This window comes from Diabrotica virgifera, chromosome 3 (genome assembly GCF_917563875.1).
Source record: "Diabrotica virgifera virgifera chromosome 3, PGI_DIABVI_V3a".
NCBI classification, from domain to species: Eukaryota; Metazoa; Arthropoda; class Insecta; order Coleoptera; family Chrysomelidae; genus Diabrotica; species Diabrotica virgifera.
Window position 1 is genome coordinate 34,182,621 of NC_065445.1, and position 18,068 is coordinate 34,200,688.

The window sequence follows — 18,068 nt, forward strand, 5'->3', positions numbered from 1 at the left end:
GGCATCATTTAGTTTACTGTAACCGGGACCTGAGTATGCTCTGGAAATTATAGACAGCGAAACCGGTCGTCGAAGTAATACAATAAAATAATTGTGAGTACATCTTTTTTATTTTCATTCAATTTTTTACAAACCTGTCAAATAATGTTCTGCAAATAAATTGAAACAAGTAATTACGTTTTGAATTTCTCTGTAGTATTAGAAGTGCAAATATTTAGTCTGTGCAAACGAACGAAAATTCTATTGTTACAATTTAATCTTACACTGATATTTTTAAGACATGCCAATAGTATTCAAGATTATTACGTTTCCAAGATCTAAAAAAAATGTCAGTTAATATTATGGATGTCAATGTTTGATATATAGGTATAGTTTAGTGTTCCAGATACTACTAAGCGACTCGTTAATGGTTATTTAGTTTAAGCTAGTACTTAGTTATAAAAATAGTTAGAAGTATCATTTTTCTGAATAAGTTCGAAATAATATTTGTATTGAATAATCCTTTTAAAGATTTCAACACGCCGCGCGTCTGTATGCATGTAAATATTTGGGTCCATGTTTTCAGAGAGGTAGAAACCATTTATCGTTGTCAAAATATGTTTTCTTGTAGTTATAGCTTTAAAGATCATGAAGCCTGCTTAAATGGTGCCATATTACCAAAAGAATGGAAATTACCTATCATGTCAAGTATCCACAAAAAGGGCAGCAAGGATCAGTGTGAAAATTACAGAGGAATTGCGGTAAACAGCACAATAAGTAAGATATATAGGAAAATTATTAAGAACAAAATAGAAAATGACTATAGGAGCAGAGGAGGCTTTAGAGCTGGGCGATCCGCAGTAGACCACTTGTACTCTATTACCCAAGTTATTGAGAAAAAAACAGCCATCAATAAAGAAGTTCACCTGGTATACGTAGAATTACGATAAGCATATGACGGTGTGCCCCTCAGCAAACTATGGCCAACCCTACAGCAAACCAACATTAAACATGGTCTAATCAAATCAGTCCAAAATCTGTATAATGCAACGACTGCAAAAATTAAAACTGGATCAAGGTTGTCTAAGAAATTTAAGGTAATGAAAAGATTGAATCAGGGTTGCTGTATTTCGTCTACCCTTTTTAAAATTTATTTGGAACAAGCACTAAGGCTGTGGAAAATAAAATGTAATGGCATGGGAATCCCCTCAATGACGGGACAACACTACACACTTTATGTTTCGCTGATGACCAAATTCTGTTAGCTCAGGATGATAACGACTTGAGTTACATGATGCGGAAGCTAATAGAACAATATAAAAATGAAGTTAACATTATGTACACTGAAGCCATGTGTACTGGAGGGACAAAGCAGTCCATTACATTAGACGATGGGGTAGAAATTAAGCACTGTGATGAATAGAAGTATCTGGACATGAAGATAATAGATAATTCAATGTAAAACATCCGATGCTGCTGTAAAAGACAGAAACATACAGAGTAGAAAAGCCATATCCATGATGCCGCTATAAACCGCCCGATGCTGCTATAAAAGACAGAAACATACAGAGTAGAAAAGCTATATCTATGATGAACGGCATTCTGTGGGACCAAACAATATTTAAAGTAAAAACAGCTCATATTATGCAATACCATACTTAAAAGTGTAAACAGATAATATATAGATGGCTTAGTGTGAAAACCTCGTATCTCAATTTTTTTTCGAAAATGACGTTTTGGTGGTTTTAGTTTGAAAACCTTGTATCCTCCATTTACAACTGTTAGAAAAAATCCAAATACACTAGACTATTTTCTACAGCCGAAAAAAGAAACCACGTATATCAATTGCTCTCTTGATTTAGTGTGAATACCACCTATATATAACCAAGAATTTGGTACTTAATTTGAAGTGTGTATTTGAGAGATTCCACTTGGAGAAGTGTTTTTTGTGAACAACAAATTGTAGTCCGGCATATAGAAACATGTTATGAACCTTAAATCAAAAGATTTGTATTGTATCGACCTAGTATTTGGAGGTGTGCAATAAGCTATGGAAAATGAAAACCTCGTAAATAATAATAAACACAACCTCATTTGAGATAAAAAAACACGTATATCAAGATATACGAGGTTATCATAGTTACTTGGGCAAAGGCTCTATATACTGTAAGGATATTTACGTGTTTTTCATAGTTAATATTTGTATTTCCAATTTAATAGCGACATTTAACACTTTTAGCTCTGGGTCAATATCAGATATTTGTCTCAATGTGCTCGAATTAAAAATACGTAACGTAATTTTTGTTTCTAGGTTATATTATTCAGAAAATCAGTTTTTTGCCTCTCCTGTAAAATTGTAATTAAATGAGACACGAGGTTTTCACACTAAGCCATCGATATGGCAGTGAAGTTTGGCTACTGAAACAAAGAACAGAGGAAATGTTACTAGTAACAGAAATTGACTTCTTTAGAAGAGCAGCAGGCAAATCAAGAAGAGATCCGATACCAAATGAGAGAATACGAGAAATGATGGAAGTCACACATACAATAATTGATGACATAAAAACAAAACAACTACGGCCATGTACAGAGAATGCCAGATGACAGGATCCCTAAGAAGCTGGAGGGAGGGAATTGGAAAAAGAACTAGAGGAAAGAGACATCCCTCCAGGTCTATGGTTAAACAGAGAAGAATGGCGGTTAGAAGTCGGAAAGAGTCACAGAACGCTGTAAACCGATAGCAGTAGTAGATCATAAAGGTTTCTGTAGATTTGGAAATAGAATCGTTTAGTAATTTTTTAGAAAAAAAAAATCACAAAAATCACTAATTAAGGCATTGTTTCAACAAAAAATTGCAAATAACTCGAAAAAGAAGCATTTTTCGAAAAATTACCAAAAGAAGTGTTTCATTCAGAAGCGATTCGATTATTTTTTTATAAATCAATTGATCATAGAAAATATTGTTAATAACAGTTGTAAAAATAAAAAAAAAGTACATTTAAACTTAAAAATATACAGTGTGTCTGCGTAACTTGGAACCATATGGGAAATTTTTTATTATCAATTTTACGAAAAAAAGTTATTCTTCATAAAGTGCTCTGCATAGTCTATAACCTAAGATGCAATCATCAGATATCAAATTTTATCAATAATATACGAGGTATGTCCAAAAATATGAATTTCACTCAAGAGTAAAATTCACTGAAATTCACAAGAGCGCTCGAAAACTGTCATTGAGAAAAGTTGTTTGTAATTAAAAATTATGTTATAATCTGCATTTACACTCTTCTAATAGAAAAAAAACTTTTGAAAATTTTTTTCAAATTACGGATACCCAACATCATTGTTATTTAAGATAACTCCGTTATTATTAATTTTGCGAAAAAAAGATATTCCCTTTAAAAATATCTGAATAGTCAAAAAACTGAGATGCAAACATAAGATATCAATTTTTTTCAATTTTATACGAGGTATGTCAAAAAATATGAATTTCGCACAAGAGTAAAATGCCTTTATAGTTCACAATATTTCAACTAGACGGATGCAATTGCATACTGATACATAGTTTTTAATTCTGAACAACTTTTTATAATAACAAATTTCAATATTATGAAAATTAAAGGTACTTTACTCTTCAGCGAAATTAATATTTTTTGACATACCTCGTATAAAATTGGCAAAATTTAATATCTTATAATTTTATCTTAGTTGTTAGACTATGCAGGACGTTTTATAAAGAATAACTTTTTTCGTAAAATTAATAATAACGGAGCTATCATAAATAAAAATTATGTTGGGTGTCCGTGATTTGAGGAAAATTTTCAAAAAATTTTCTTTTAATTAGAAGAGTGTAAATGTAGATTATAACATAATTTTTCATTACAAACAACTTTTCTCAATGACAATTTTCGATATTGTGAAATATAAAGGCACTTACTCTTGAGCGAAATTCATATTTTTTGACATACCTCGTATACTGTTTTCAGAGACCGTTAAAAATGTTCAATTTTCAACTTGCATTTTAGACTGAATGGTTGGTCTGAAAAAAAAAGTAGATAGTGATATTTATAAAGAATTTTAAGTATTTTAATTTCTGTTAACAGACCATTTACAAAAAGTTAATAGTTTTCGAGATATAAGCAAAAAAGCCGGAAAAAGCAAAAATTTTTCGCTTTTTTGCGATTTACTCAATGTTCCGTCACGAAATTTTGTCCACAAACCTCACATTCGGATTCAGCAGCCCAAAATACATACATACCGAAAGAAATCAGAACTACCCCAAAACTTTCCTAGTCAAAACACAACTTGATTGAATTAATAAAATAAAAGACATACCAAGTATCCTAATATAAATTTAAGAAATGATATGTTAAAGATTTTTGTTACACAAATAGTCTTAAAGTAAATTTTTGTTATTTGTCTTAAAGTACATCTTTCTATTAAAGTAAAACTCGAAAACGTCCAATAAACAGTCTACTTTCATAAATACCATTCGAAGGTAAGTTAGATGTACGACCTAACTGACGTATCTAATACTATTTAATTCAACCAAATACACGGATATAGCACTCTTAAGGCTTAGACTAATTTATTTGGTATCTTTGTCCCCCGAGGGAAGCTCGCAATAACGTAGCAGCAGAAAAACATTTACAAACCGAATGGTGAAAAAGAGGCGAAGCATGCTCAGACAAAAACGCGTTTTCTGTTTCAAGTCTGGCTCAGTGCCGCATTAAATTTTTTATTTATTAACCTAATTTCGGCCATTATCCTTTTCTTTTTGAACTTCACTTACTTTTTACCTAAGTTTATAGTTAATTCATTCGGCATTAAATATGCTGCTTTTTGTTTGTTTGTCTGTAATTTTTCTGGAATGGAAATAAGCATTGGTATAAACGTAGTTTCGGCTAATTTAATAGTAAGAGGGTTATTTGGTTAATCAAATATTTTTTTCGTTTAGTACTGTGTCCGATTGTTGAATGCTGGCGGTCATATTAGGCGAGCAGTTTACCTCTAAAAAGACGCTTAGAAATGGAATATACCAAACAATTTTTTGATTCGATATATACAGTGTGTCTGCGTAACTTGGAACCATATGGGAAACTTTTTTAATATCAATTTTACGAAAAAAAGTTATTCTTTATAAAGTGCTCTGCATACAGTGGAGTCAATGAAGGTTTTCACCTTCGATTTCGTTGAACCTCCATCGATTTTCATGAAAATTGGTAAGTATGTAGAGGATACCTCAAGAATCAAAGGTGACATGGTGCCAACTTGCGCTTTTACCCTGGGGGGGGATGCCACCCCTTCTCGGGGGTGGAAATTATTTTATTAAAAATAATACCACTAATCGATAGAGGGATAAATTATAAGTAAAATTTGTTATATAAAGTTATTCCAATAAATCAATAGTTATTAAAGATCAATTTGAGTTATTAAAGATCAAAAGTTTTGATTTTTCCTGAAAAAAGTCCATGTTTTAAAGCAGTTTTTCATAAATAACTCAAAAACCATAAGTTTCTTTAAAAAGTTGTTACTACCAAAATCGAAGATAATATAAAAATAAATAAGCTCCTTATTCGAAAAACCCTTTATTACATATTTAAAATGAGTTATATGCAATTGAATGTATATTTTTTTTCCGCGAGTACTCAAATCTTAGTATTCAAGCTTAAATATCAGGAAAACGATGCACTTTGTTAAATGAAGATACTAAACATTTTAATAAAGTACTTAAAGGTAACTATCAAAAAGCTGTATAAGAAGTCGATAGCATCAAAATTAAGCAAGTTATGATGGAAATAAGAGGACCATTTCAGATTTTTTAGGGAAGAATGAAAAATGAAACATACGTCATTTCCACAAAAATTAAAATTTATAGTAACCCATTTAAAAATTTATTTATTTTAACATGAGTAATAACTTCAACAATTTTGACCGGTTTAGAATGCATATTTTTGAAAAAAAATACGATTAAAAAAATTAGAATTTTTCAAATTTTCGTGAATTTCATTTTCTTTTGATAATAACTCCAAAAATACTCGATATACTTAAAAAATGGTAGAGAACAAAATATTAGTTTTAACTTTATTTAAGCTTCTTCTTTTTTAATATTGTTTTACGACAAAAAATAACCGAGATAGAAACATTTAAAACCTAAATTTTACTGCGAGAACCATGTAACCGGGCCATTTCACCTTGTATTTAAAAAAAATAAAGGATTTACAAAATTATGTTTAATACAATGTTATAGACCGTTTACTTAGCTCTGTAATGGTTTTTGGATAAATATCATATTTCAAAAATTAACTGAGTTATTTTAAAAAAACCAATAACATTTTCTTTGAAAAAATTTTATAGCGGAGATTTTGTATGTATACAGGTTGTGGGAAGTCCAATTAGTCGTTTGTTGTAGGAGATACGAAAAAAGTTTATTTAGGTGAGATATTGGCATAGATAATATCAGAATTTAAATACATTTCCAAATATACAGAGCCACCCATATTGACAGGGTGAAACAAAATTATCTTTTGTTTAATGAAACACCCTGTATATTTTTACATTTTTGGATTCTCCTCTATGTTTTATTTCTTAAAATATCAGGTTTTGTGATGTTATACGAAGTAGTTTAAAAGATAATTACGTTTTTTTTTAAAATTTCATAGCAATATTCACCCCCTGTATAATTGTAGTGATTTGACATCAGAAAATCAATTTATGTTCAAGTGATTTTTAATATAGTCTATTATTGTTAAAAATTATTAATCTAGCAAAACGTTTAATTTTAGCTAATACAGGGTTGGTCGAAACTGAATGAGTGTTTTCTCAAAGTTTGAGAGTATGAGTTTTCTCAAACGGAGCAGCCTGTAATGCCTGTAATGAGCATTATAATGAAATGCTATTGTATGGCACTTTATTATTTCCCACCCTGCCAGTGAGAACTGAATTTATTTTTGAAATCCCTAACTTTATGTCTTTAATTATTTTAAATATTGTAAACGATTAAAAAACAATCAAATTAAATTGAAATGAATAACCAGTGTATCTTCCACATTTACTTCATATTTAACGTAGCCTGTACCATAACATTGCATAGATTATTATCCCTGTATAGCAACGATATACCATGAATGTGAATTCATACTTGAGAAATGTCCTATATCCAGTCTCACAAAAAAAAAGGGATTCTTCAAACATAATATATATGCAGACAAAATCAGCCAAAGGGATTTGCGATATCTAATTAAAGGCCGTACCAAGTTGGTTTTGTTGAACATAGCATGAAAGCACGACGATACTTTAGTGATAAGCGTATTTTTCGTAGTAGCTATAGTATGTTGTTTTATATTATGTATTACCTATATTAAATTAGTTTTAGTATGTTTCGTTTATCTAAAAAAATGTAAAACAAACAAAAATTCTATTTTTCTTGTAGTTGTTTTTTCGTATACATATTGTTTTATATTGTAGTAAATTGAATTTAGTTTTAGTATGTTCCGTTTGTTTGTAGAATTATATTTAATTAGATTTGCTTTAATTACTAAAATAAATAAATTTTCAATTATATTTTATGTATTTGTGGAAAAGGAAACCTAGCATTAGCGGCCACATTTCTATAACGGCCAATTGTTTTCTATTTTTAGTGGCCGTTATTGGCAGGTTTTACTGTACCAATAATATTTTATTAAATTATGAAATATTATTTAGGAATAAAAAATGTATAAACTTGATAAAAGAAAGTTTGCTTAGAATTTACTCCTCTATCTAATTATGGGGTTATTTTTAATAAAATAGTGTTCACCCATGAGAAGGGGTAACATACACCCCCAGGATAAAAGCGCAAGTTGGTACCACATCATTTTTGTTTCTTGAGGTATCCTCTAACTACTTACCAATTTTCATGAAAATTGATGGAGGTTCAACGAAATCAGGGGTGAAAACCACCCGTGTTGAGCTGCCCCCCCCCCCACTTGCAAAAATTAAAAAACAAATAGCCCTGATTTATGAGCTATTTATGAGCTCTCATATTCCGCAAACTAAAAATTTTGAGCTCGTTCCACTGAGCATGTCATCAATAGGGGTCTAGAGCTACTCAATTCACCCTAGCCCGCTACTGTGCTCTGTAGCTGGACGTGTGGTCAGACACAGGGAGTCCAGCTACTTTTCTGCATCCTTTTAGGAGGATGATGGTGATTTTCGTAGCGTGAGAAGCATTTGGCTGGTTCTGAAAAGAACACAGCCAAAGCTCTCGATTTCTTACATTTGAAAAAGGTCTTGTTTCTTACATTTGTTAGAGGTTGAAGTTGGTAGAGTTAGAGTCGAAGAAATAATAACACAGTGTAGAGTGATGAAGAACAGGAACTGCAGCACAGAGTTCTTTCTTCAGGGCAACACGTGCCCGCTAAGGAGGCCACATGGCCGCCACGGCGTAGGCCGAAACCCACAAGAGGCACGTCAAGTGCTCTTAGGACTTGAAGGCTCGAAGAACGAAGAAGGTAAGGGAGTTTCGGTAGAGATTCGCCGCCTTTTATGGTTTAGAATCGCTACCGAACACAAAGAAAATTGTGGGTGGAGCCTAAGCCGTGTAGAAAAGCGTGCCATTGGCTACATCCCCCCCAGTTAGGAGAACCTGTGCTGCCGTTAGAAAATATTTATTGATTTTAAAAAAAAAAAAAAAGGTAGAACAAAATACAAAAGTTCGATACAGGTTACATATTTGCAAAAACCACACTTTACGGAGCAAAGGGGGTTACTACCTTTATTAGCTGCCCGTAAAGTGTGTAAAGAACCAAAAGTACAAATATATAAGGTAAAACAACAAAAAAATAGCATCCTTAGGGAACACACTGGGACGAGGCCTTTATTATTGTCCCTAAGGCATGCCAAAAATGTTGAACGAATTTCTATTAAGTTATTAAAAGATCAACATTATTAAAATTTATAAGTTCAAACGAATTAAGGTAGGTTAGAAATTATTATTAAAGTTCGAAAATAGATATATAAAAATAGGCAAAAATAGTACTGTTTAGCTGAGTTTTATCCATTCTGGTTACACGCCGAGCCAACACGAAATTTGTACCTCTGTGGCCCACGACCTCCACAGAAGGTACCACGGAATGCAAGTTTTCACGGATGCCGAGATCTGAAGGAAAATTATGTACACACGGGAAAAAGACATGATGATGTTGACTTAGACAGTGTATACCAGAAAGACTTTAACAACAGCTAAACAGAACAACTAAAACTAGGAAAAATAAAACAAATTACAAGCTAAGTCGGTTATTTCGAGTAACCCTATGACTAGCTTAACCTAGAGTATATACAAATCACGTATGTATATAGAAAGAACTGTGCATATGCAAGCTTGCTTGTATCTAATGTGCACAGTTCGGCAAAATTTTATCACGTCACCATGATGGATCCCTCTCATGCACGGGACGGCTTCACCTTCAAGGTGGTACGCGGCCAGAGCTTTTGGAGGGCTTAACCTCAGCTTCTGGCGGCAAAAAAAAAAAAAACTTAAAGCTGTCTACTCTTTCGATCGAGTGACAAAAACCAACGAAAATGCATGTTATCTGCGAGGGTGCTGCTCCTCATAACATGCAAAGAAAGCCGAGAGAGGGTGTAGGTTCCCTATGTGGTAGCGGGCCGGGGTATCGCGAATGATGTGCACGTGCAAATATCTTACACCTACTGTACACACCAGCGATAAACCGGGTGACCGCTAGCACGAAAAATGATAGCAAAAGGGGTCGAAAAAAATCGTGCGAAAAGTTGCACTAGGTAAACTGTGTTTTGAAGATGAGCGGTACTGAAGTGACAAGATAGAAGAAAAATTCGATATTCGAAGATAACCCAAGAGTTTGCGATAAAACAAGAATAGAGTTCTTCGAATATTATGAACGTGTAAACACGGTTTACACCTTCATGTTCACAATAGACGTCCCAAACTATCTGAATTGAAGCTATTACTTGATACCGGTACTTCGAAGATCAGAAATAAGGGGCAAGCCGTAAGAAGATAGGCTGGAAAAAAAAAATTTTGATGTTTCGTACATCGAAAATTGTGAAAGAAGAGGAGGAAATGAGCGCAGGGCGTTGGTCCGTTTGGACCGTATGCGCCTGGCGATATCCCCCCCGGTTTGGAGAATCTTTGCCCAACTTTTCACCAAAATCTGTGAAAGTTTGGCAAACATTCTGGAGTTTTACGTGAAAACTCGATCAGGCAGGAGTCATAACCCAAAGCAACATTTTCCCCTTATATGTGAGATACTGCATCTACGGAAAATCCAAAATCTGTCTAAGTCTGGCCGGACTCAGAACAGATGCAATTTACCGAGATGAGCATTTCAACCAAGAGTCAAAAATGTGTTAGCTAAGGGAGACGAAATGGCCTAAACGAGCAAGGAACGAAAACTCGACAGACGATGTCTCAAAATAAGGTTCGTGCAAAAATATCAACAAAGGTTACGATATATATATAAATGTAAAATAATCAATGTATATATAGAAGTTCGTTCAAAAATAGTATATATATAAAAATGAAAAAAAGTTTAGGTACTTATAAATATCTGAAAATATATTAATTTATTAGTCGAAAGTTAATATATTTATGAAAATGAAAAATTACTATATTTATGAAAGTCAAAAGTTAATATACTTATAAAAGTCAAAAAGTTACTATACTTATTAAATTCAAAAATTACTATATTTATGAAAAATTAAAAGGTTAGTATGCTTATAAAAATCAAAAGTTCCAAAATATATCGTAAAAGGTAGTTTGAGCACTAGAAAGCAGTTAAGGGGCAAAATGCGATTTTGCCGGTTAAGGTGGCAATTTTACGTAGAAATAACACAAAATTGCCAAAATGCATGTAAGATAGAAAAACATTAGAAATTATAAAATATTTCAAATATTTTAAGTCAGTACCTCAAAATAAATCGAATATATAAACAATGTAAGAAATGCAAGAAAAAATGTGAGATTTAAGTAAAATTTACGTTAAAATATTATAATGTGAATTCAAAAACAAAATAGTTAGATATTTGAGTTTAAAAATTTAGTTTGAAAATTGAAAATAGTTTAAAATTTAGCAAAATTACAAAAGACAAGAAAAATTGAATGCAAAATCAGTGAAAAAGTTGTCAAAAACTCACGTCTGTACCAGAGTCCTGCAGGAGGTGCCCAATCCATCGACGATCCACCATACGTGCACCAGGTCCCAGAAAACCATCCATCCAAGGCCAGCGTGTCTGCGGGAAGCCGGTTCGGGCCGGGGCCAGTCCAGACACATTCCATGCTGTTGTCGCCACGTGGACTTTCGTAGTCTCTACGAAGCCGGTGTCTTCGGTTTCACGCCTGGGTGCGGAACCATACCATGCAGGAAACAGCTACTCCGGGTCTCAGGATCGTGGTTATGTTCGAAAACGTTGGGCGCCATGTCATCAATAGGGGTCTAGAGCTACTCAATTCACCCTAGCCCGCTACTGTGCTCTGTAGCTGGACGTGTGGTCAGACACAGGGAGTCCAGCTACTTTTCTGCATCCTTTTAGGAGGATGATGGTGATTTTCGTAGCGTGAGAAGCATTTGGCTGGTTCTGAAAAGAACACAGCCAAAGCTCTCGATTTCTTACATTTGAAAAAGGTCTTGTTTCTTACATTTGTTAGAGGTTGAAGTTGGTAGAGTTAGAGTCGAAGAAATAATAACACAGTGTAGAGTGATGAAGAACAGGAACTGCAGCACAGAGTTCTTTCTTCAGGGCAACACGTGCCCGCTAAGGAGGCCACATGGCCGCCACGGCGTAGGCCGAAACCCACAAGAGGCACGTCAAGTGCTCTTAGGACTTGAAGGCTCGAAGAACGAAGAAGGTAAGAGAGTTTCGGTAGTCTAGTCTACATTGTTTTGATTTGCTTGTCTTGATAATGTTAAGAAGAAATGCATACAATGTGATTCCCCGTTTAGGATTTTGTCCTCTTCAGGGTTTGTGGTGAATGTTTAGTGTTGGCAGCAAAAGCAAACAGTCCGAAAAACACGCTGGGGCAAGCACCGTGTCCTGGTGTTCTTGGATCCTTGGTTATGCCGGACGGTGGTGTCCAGAAGGCTAAGAAGTCAACAGAGAAGAAAGTTTGAGGATTGTTGTTGGTTCCTTAGACATTTACGTGTACTGTCCGTGCTTTGCTCTCGACCAATCTCCCTAGAAACCATTGTACAACGACAGGCGAACCTGCGTCCCTCGTCGGCGGTCAGGAGGTGGCTTTGAGCGCAGCGTGGACAGTGAGCGTTCGAGTGGAGAAAATAGTTGCGGCTATTTTCTTGGGACGAACAGGTATAATTGTGCAATGAAGTTGGGAAACCGCAAAAAACCAACTTCTCCCTGTTCGGGGTAGGGAAGAGGGAGTGTTAGAGGTGGGTACGGTAGGCTAACGGGGTAGCCTCAAGGATGTTTTCGTACTCCACCGGGAGTTCGTCAATGCAAGTTTGCATTAGAGCGGACGGTACATGGATCTTTTTGCGTTTGGGCTTTCGGTGGAGTACGTGGCCGGAAGATGAACAGGAACATTTGAGAGATTCTTGGGTGTCGGAAGGGGGGCCGTTGATTACTTTGATTGTGAAGTTCCTGTTCAGAGAGTTTATTCTCTCGGTGATTTTGGGGGTGTTCGAGATGTTATGGATTTCATTTGAGGGATATCGCCAGTGCTCGTAGTTACATCTACGCAAGACTCTGCGCTCTGTCCTCAACAACCTCTCTTGTTTTTGTCTAGAGCAAAGAGAGTAGATACATGACTTATACTCCATGACGGGTCGAATAAAGGTCTTGTAAGTGTGAATGAGAGTCTTCTTGTGTGTCTTGCCAATTTTTCCAGAGAGAGCGTTGAGAAGTCTGGCTCTGTTCCTTACCCTATCTAAAGTTGCCTTTAGATCTGCGTCCCAGTTGAGAGTCCTGGTAAACAGAACTCCCAAGTAGTTCACAGTCGGGCTAACAACAAGCCTTTCTCCCAACAGACTCAGAGGATATTGGTCGTCTTCATTGCGAATGATTCTATGTGACACAGAAGGGGCGCGAAACACAATTGTTGTTGTTTTGTTCGCGTTGAGCGTGACTCTCCACTTACAACACCATTCGCCGACGCCGTCCAACAGAGCCTGGGCTCTTCTGAAGAGGAGTCTTGGGTTGTATCGAGAGGTAGTTGAGAGCAGAGTCGTGTCGTCTGCATAGAGAAACAGCCGAGTACCTGGGATATTTTGGTTAGTGATGTCGCTGTTGTAGATGATGTACAACAGCGGCGCTAGGACTGAACCCTGGGGAACTCCAGCTTGTGGAGTGAAGGGGGTGGACTTTTGATCGCATATTTTCACTCTGACAGTACGATTGTGGAGGTAGGAGTGTACAATTTTGGTAAATTGCAATGGAAGCCCGATGTCCAGAAGTTTCCGAACAAGCCCGTCGTGCCAGACCTGGTCGAAAGCCTTCTGCACATCCAGAAATGTGGCTATGGCGATTGAACCATCGTTGATGGTTTGAGTAACTTTGGTAGTGAAGTCTATTAATGCATGTTTAGTAGATTTACCTGACTGGAATCCGTATTGGAATTTTGGTATGATATTGTGGTTTTCGAGAAAGTTATTGAGCCTCTCTTTTAGGATTAGCTCAAGAACTTTACCCAGAGTATTGATTAATGAAATTGGTCTATAGGATTCCACGTCGGTTGGGGATTTGCCTTTTTTCAAAAGCATGATGGTGTTGGCCACTTTCCAAGGAGTAGGAAAGTGGCTGTTTTTGAGACATGCATTGAATATTTTAGTTAGAAGAGGGATGATACTCTCTGGAAGTTTTTTGAGGCACCTTCGGTTGATGCCATCAGGTCCGGGAGCGCTGTTTTTGCCGATTTGGCAAAAGCTCTCCGTTTCCCTGTCTGTGAGGGGGTCCATGATAGGATCATAGACTGGAATGTAGTGGTTGAGAGTAACATTTACAATGTATTCTGTGTTGAATTTAAATATGCGATCAAAGTTCGGGTTATCTGGCGTTTGAAAATTGTTTTGAAGCGAATTTCTGAATGCTTCGGCTTTCCCTTCTGGGGAGTTGACTATGTGATTGTTGACCAACAGATGAGATGGTTGAGATAATTTTTGTTTTGTTAGGACTTTGAATTTTTGCCAGAATTTACCTCCGTCTCTGTAGTCCAGTTTTGAGGTAGCATCTTCCCACCGGCGAGCCGTTAGGACAGATATCTCCCTCTTTATCCTGGCACAGATCCGGTTGTACTCTGTTTTGATAAGTGGGTTTCTGTTGGCCTTGTATTGACGTAGAAGACGTCGTTTTTGTTGAATTTTGGCAATGATGTATTGTGGAAGTGCCGGTGATGTATAAGTTATTTGTTTGAGTGGAATTGCGTGCGTGATCGCCTCAGTGATGAGGTTCTCGATATCGGTTGCACTGGTGTCGATACTATCGTTAGTATCGAGTTCGCCTAACATAGGGAGATTTTGTGTGATGAAGTTTTGGAATTCAGTCCAGTTAGCGTGACGATAGTCTCTTATAGATCTTGGAGGGTTTGGTTGTTTTGGAATGAGTATGTCGGTGTCGACAAGAAGAGGTACGTGGTCCGACGTTATCGAATCGCCTATGTGGCATCTATCCCCGAACCGATCCAGAATGTTACTAGTAACTAGGATGTGGTCGACAATAGAAGCCCCATTGGCGTTCAAAAACGTGAATTCAGTGTTGGTGATTCTTGAAATAGGAAGGTCTAGTAGATAATCCGTGAGGCGGATGCCTTCTGGGTTTTGACGATGATCACCAAACTGTGTGTGTCTACAATTTAGATCGCCCATCAACACAGCCTTGCCGAGCCTCGAAAAGTACTCTAGCAATTGCCTGTTGAGTGGTTGATCCGGGTGTTTGTAGTAAGAGACTATCGTGAGGGTTTCGTTATTGGGGATGTGCACGTCAATTGCCAGGAAGTCCACATCAGGTGGACGAAAATTTTGTGGGAATGTGTGTGTGTTGTGCGGTATTCCGTGTTTCACGAGAATACCATTCCCACGTGAAACCTGACAACGGCTTCGATGGATGATCGAATATCCTGCGAAGTGTGGATCGTTTTTCGACAGAGTATCTGTGAGTGCGAGGATCTGGATGTTATGCTTCGACAGGATATTCTTGATGAGGGGTCTCTTTTTGGAGAGACCCTGACAGTTGACTGTGCCTAGGGTGAAATCCATAAAGGGAGGGTGTTTAGTGGTTGGGGCGGAATGTCACCGTGACATTGCTCCCGTACCCGTGGACCACTGTGGAGTGGTCGTAGACTTGGCTAATCAGATTAGCCGTGATTGCAGCGATATGCTCACGAAGTTCAGGCAACAAGTTGAGCAACAGAGCAGTCTGAATAGACAAGATGTTCTTTGTTTCTGTAGGGAGTTCGAAAGGGGGGAATGATCTTTCGATCGTAAGTGGCTGTATTTCGTGTTGGGCGGAGGGGATGGTGTGTCTTTGTGGACACTTGTTGGAGTATGCGGGGTGGTCACCGCCGCAATTCGGGCATTTGGGTTCCTGCTGTTTGGTGCAGGCGCTGGACTTGTGGTTACCGCCGCAGTGGGGGCAGACGAATGCTTTTTGAGGGCATTCGTCGATGGAATGTCCGTTGATGCAACATTTGCTGCAATATTTTGGAGTGGGGATTGTAGGGTCGGAGCCATGAGGGAGTTCGGCATTGTAGATTTCGCCATCTAGAGTTATGCCTCGGCTCAGTGCTGACGTAAATCTCTCCAAGGATTTGGTCACCACCTTGATCACTTTAGAGTCTTTGCCTGTTTTATAGGCTTTGACTCTCCACAGTCTTTCGACCGGGAATTGCTGTTCTGTGAGCAAGTCGGTGACCTCCTGCTCGGAGTAATCTACGTCGATTCCAGTAATGCAGAGGAGATAGGTAGGCTCTTTAGCGGAAGTGTTTGCATTTCTGCTACGGCTATGGACCGTAACCATGGTTTGGCCAGTTGCTGTGTGGATAGCTTGAGTTTCGCAAGCAAGCAATTTGATTTAACCCGACCTGTGGGAATGTCCACCCTCTCGAAGGAGTACATTCGGGTGTAACAATTCATTGGGGCGAGGTGTTTTGACCCGAGTAAAAACAGGGATCACCCCACCTCGCTCCAATGCCCCAGGCCATCCCTTTCCCCCCCATAGCACGCTGATGCGCGATGGGGGCACAACTATCGTAGCCAAATGCTCTTCACAATGGAATCCTGGGTAATAAGATTCCAATGTGGTACCCTAATCGAATGCAAAAACTAGGCCAGCGTGATGCGCTCTATGCCTTTATCTTCTTTCTTACTTATCCGCGGAACTAAAAAATTGCTTGCTTGGGCCCCGAGTCATCGTGCTGAGCCCTAGTGGGCTCCGCCCGATGACTCGTTGCTCGAGTTTGTATGTGTTTTATGGTTTTTTTTATAATTTTTTTGGGGGCTTTCGCCATTTTTTTATTTTATTTATATTTTTTTGGGGGCTTATGCCCTTCTGTAATTTTCTAAAATTCACTTACCTTAGAGGCGATCGTGGTACTTGATCTTCGTATGTAACGCTGTCCTCGGCACTTGTTTTCGAGCTACGAACTCACTACTATCACTTATCACTTTTATACTCTTATCCCACTATTTGTTGCTTCGGACGTCTGTGCTTCCATCGGTGGAACTCATCATACCTTAGCGTCTCTCGCAGTATGTAATTTGGGTGGTGCTCCAGTTCCGCGAATTTGGTCCTTGCCTTATCTGTCATGATTTCGGTGACTCTCACCTGTTGGAGTTCTCTGAACAGGAATCTTTCAGCTACATATCTTGGGACTCTGGCGGCCTCCCTCAAGCTGTTGTTGTGGGCTGCTTGGATCTTCTTCTTGTGTGTGTTACTTACATGTCCCCATGCGAGAGACGCGTATGTTAATACCGGTAGGATTATACTATTGATCAGTCTTAACCTTGTTTTCAGTCTTAGTTTGCTTTTCCTGCCTGTGAGTCCTCTTAATGTTGCTTTTGCTATGTTGGCCTTCCGGACTGTGGCTTCTACGTGTTGTTGGAAGGTTAATCCTTTGTCCATGATGACTCCTAGGTATTTAGCTTCGTTTTTCCACTCGATGGGTCTGTTCTGCACCGTCAGCTGTTCCTCTGGCTGTTGTCTTCCTTTCTTGTATAGAACCGCTTGCGTTTTATCTGAGTTGATAGCTATCTTCCATTTTATACTCCATTCTTCTATTTCTTCTAACGCTGTTTGCAGGTTGGTCACTGCTATATCTACATTTCTATGTTTGGCCGCTATCGCTGTGTCGTCGGCGTAGAGGCTCATGAGGGTACCTGGTGTTCTAGGTACATCAGCGGTGTATATCGTGTACAGCAGGGGTGACAGGACCGCTCCCTGGGGTACCCCAGCTTCCGGGTTTCCGAGCTCGGACAGGACTTGTCCTATCCGAATCCTGAAAGTCCGGCCGCCCAAGTACGACGAGATTAGTCTCGTCATCGCCCCGCTGTACCCGAAATCACGCATTTTGTATAAGAGCCCCTTGTGCCAGACTCTATCGAACGCTTTACTTACGTCCAGGAACGCTGCTCCAGTGTACTGCTTGTCGTTGAAACCAGCTGCTATGTACTCGGTTAGTCTGAGTACTTGTAGCTCGCTGGAGTGCTCTGCTCTGAATCCGAATTGAGCTTCTGGGATGATATTTAGTCTGTTCGTTTCCGCTTGCAGTCTGCTTAGAATGATTCTTTCCACTATCTTGCTGATCGCTGGAAGTAAGCTGATTGGCCTGTAGTTCTGCGGGAATGTGTGGTTCTTGCCAGGTTTTGGGATCATGATGACATGGGCCTCTTTCCATCTGTTTGGGAATATCTTGTATCTTAGTATTGCGTTCACTATATTTGTGAAGTACACTATAGCTTTTCTGGGCAAATATTTTAGGGCTCTATTTGTTATTTCGTCTAAGCCAGGCGCTTTTCTCGGCGAACTGTTTTTGATGTGTTCGTTGATTTCTTCCGGTGATGTTGGGGGAATGAAGTCCTCTGGGTCTTCTGGTCCTTCTTCTTGTTCTTCAACTTCTTCCAGGA